Raw genomic sequence first — 3,480 nt, 5'->3', positions numbered from 1 at the left:
CCCCCCCCCGCTGGTACAAAAAGTTGAATTGGCACCTTGGTACAAAAAGTTGAATTGACGGCCCTCATCTGAATCTTTCCCAAAACTCGTGTTTTTAACTATTCTAGCCCTTTTCTCAGATCTCAGTGTGATCAGAGTGACAGAGGGTGATCACCTCCAGTTATGCCATGGCCCCGGAAGGAGTGGAAGCTCAGTGGCTCAAGGTAGCAGGATACGGAAGGCAGCGTCCTACAATTCATATTGTTACCCCAAAGCCAGCACCTCTCCCAGTTACAATTTTGCTCATTTTTGTTGTCTGTGTAACACACATTGCAGCAAAATAAAAATACTGAGATTACAGAAGTCCTTTCACCCCAAGTGTAATTTGCCTTCAGTCCTGTACAGACCTGTAGGTTAGGATAGGGCACGTATACAGATGAATAAACAGGTCCTGAGAGATGAAACAGTCTGCTCAAGTGAAATAGTGGTCGATGTAGATTTAGGAACTAGAAATCCTAACTCCTGCTTCACAGGAGTATTACATTGTGTATTCCTTTGCTAAGTTCGGACTTGCTTATCACACTTCCCTAGAGCCTAGAATATGTCTTCCCTTTTTCTGAATTTTTAGAAAATTTTTATTTATCTTGTGAGAGAGCGAAAGAGAGCAAGTGAGCAACTAGGGGAGGGAGAGAGAGAGAAAGAGAGAGAATGAATCCCTAGCAGGCTCAATGTGGGGCTAGATCACAGGAGCCATGAGATGGTAACCTGAGCCAAAATCAAAAGTCGGACACTTAATCAACTGAGCCACCCAGGCACCCTAGAATGTATCTTTTAAAATGCAGTCTCTTGGGAGAGGCCTGGGATCAGGTTATTTAAACCAGTGTGTCAATTTCTTTCAGCAGGCAAGTTTGGAAAATATCTAGGGACTCGATAGCATCATTTTCTGGCTAATAGACCTCACAGCCCAGAATATTCAGTCTTCCATCAAATCGTCTTAACCTGTATCTTTACAATAAGACCCAAAGGTGAATATTATTTCCCTCTTTACAGATAAAGATGTTGATTCTTAGAACAGTTCAATAGTTTGGGTGCCTCAGTAGGCTAAGTATCTTGCTTTTGATTTTGGCTCAGGTCATGATCTTATGATTCGTGAGATTGAGACCTGCATCAGGCTCTGTGCTGCAGCTTGGGATTCTCTCTACCCCCTCTCTCTCCCCTCCCAAACTCGCGCTCTCCCAAAATAAATAAACATCTTTTAAAAAGTTAAATAGTTTGCCTAAGATTTCTCAGCTAGTAATAGTTGAGGGCTTACAAGTCAGTGCATCACATTTTGATGCATTCAGAATCCCCTGGGCTTATAAATACACAGTTCAAAGTCCAGAGACCAGGGCCTCTGGCACAGTATAAAAAACAACTTCAGCATATTACAAAGGATATAGTTTTCTTTCATCTTCCCACTCTACCATTCCCAGCAAGCACTTCAACCTAAGACTCTCCCCTCATTCTTAGAAGATGGTAGGGTCTCAGAAATTACATCCAGATGGGGAAATTTTTGAGACCAAAAAAAAAAAAAAAAAAAAAAAAAAAGGTTATCTTGTCATTGGGTCTTTTTTTTTTTTTTTTTTAAGGGTGAGGAAACGTTTTCCAGAACCCCTCACAGCAGACTTTCTTTCACTCTCTTTGGCCGTATTTATATCACTTGATTATTCATAAAAGGAGAGACATCTCAAAGCTGGCTGGGGTGGAGTGGGGGATGGCGTACAGTTACCTGCCGTGTCTGGCTATTTGATGGAGGGTGGGTCCTGAACACAATGGTCTTTCTCTTGGAGAGAAGGAAGTTGGAGGAGGGCAGAGGAGAGATGATTGTTGGTTAGGCAAGTAATAGTGTTTGGATTGCTGTGAGAATGCTGTGTCCCAGATGGCTTTGTAACCTGACACAGGCCATGTAGACGTCAAGCATATTAATAATTACTAGACTGCCGGTCTCAGAAGACCCCCATGCATTCTCCTTTACCCATCTCCTCATTGCTGTAATTACATGTATCTGTAGGAAATATCAGCTTGACCACACTGAATGCAGCTGGAATGAATAGAGATGATCAAGCATTTAGGGGCTGCCGGTAAATGGAGCAAGTCAAAGAGGGTAGATAGAGTAGCAGACATTATTTAGAGTTATTGGTTGAGTTATTTTGAATTAAGGCCAGGGTCAAACTGTTAAGTGTTGCTGATAAGGAAGTTGACAAGTGCAGAGAGGAGCTGGGTAGCAGGCAGGGACAGGCACAAAGGTGGGAACTTCTGAACAAAATCAACACCTACTGGGCTGTGACAGGCACAAAATGCAGAGACAATCAAAAGGTCAAGGAGCTGTACTGGATTAATCAGGAAAGGCAGGGCTTAGTGGCAAGAAGCAATAACTAAAATTTCTCTTGGGCAGGTAAGTTGTACTGACAATGCAAATTACAGATAGATAAAGTAAACTGTAGTGCTGTGAAAGCATGAAAACTATATTAATAATTGACAAAATGAATAATAATATTAAGCCATAACTAATTTTAAGTAAAGTCTATCTTGGAAGTGATTTTTATTACCTTCTTAAATCTATTTTCCTAAGTTTCTATGGCAAATATCTATTATTCATGAATATTTAAAAAGTTAAGATTATTTTGCACTATTCAGTAGGATTATACTTGTTAATTTATTCAACATATTTACTCAGCACCTGCTATGTGCTAGAATTAGGTACAGAGGATCTCATATGAATAGGACAGGACAATAGCCTAGAGAAGAAACTTAGACTAGAAAGATGACATTGGAGATAGAAGAGGGTAGGTTTGAGATATATTTTATGGATAGAGTCATTAAGACTTGTCAATGGATTAGACATTGGGGATCAAGATGGCACCTAGAGTTTTCACTTCAAAAAGTTGGATGGTATCATTTGCTAAGAATAGACAGGAAGGGAAGCAAGCTTTTCTGGGTAGAGAAAGGGGGAGGAGAAGATGAAAATGAAGTGTTCTGGTCTCGATGTTAGTTTGAATAGCCTGTTAGACATTTAAGTGCTTATGTCAAATCGGTAGTTTCAGGACAAATCTGAAGCTTGGGTCAGAGCTAGAGGTATAAATTTAGAACCCAGCATAAACATGATGCTGAAAGCCATGAGACTAGATGAGATCACCTAGGGAGGGAGTTTAGGTCAGAACCTGTGCAATAGAACTTTCTGCAATGATGGAAAGGTTTCATGTCCATAGTGTCCACTGTCTACCTGCACCTGTAGAACACTTAAAATGCGGCTAGTGCGATTGAAGAACTGGATTTTAATTTTATTTCATTTAAATTATTTTAACTTTCAATAGACACGTGGCTAGTTGCTACTATATTGGACAGCCCAGGATTGAGAAGAGTATGGGGTCATTAACATTTAGAGGTCTAATAAAGGAGACTTGGCCAGCAAGGAAGATAGAGAAGGGAAAGCAAGGGAGATAGAAGGAAAATTAGGAAACA

Source organism: Suricata suricatta, chromosome 8 (genome assembly GCF_006229205.1).
Source record: "Suricata suricatta isolate VVHF042 chromosome 8, meerkat_22Aug2017_6uvM2_HiC, whole genome shotgun sequence".
Taxonomy (NCBI): domain Eukaryota; kingdom Metazoa; phylum Chordata; class Mammalia; order Carnivora; family Herpestidae; genus Suricata; species Suricata suricatta.
This window is presented reverse-complemented; position numbering follows the sequence as displayed.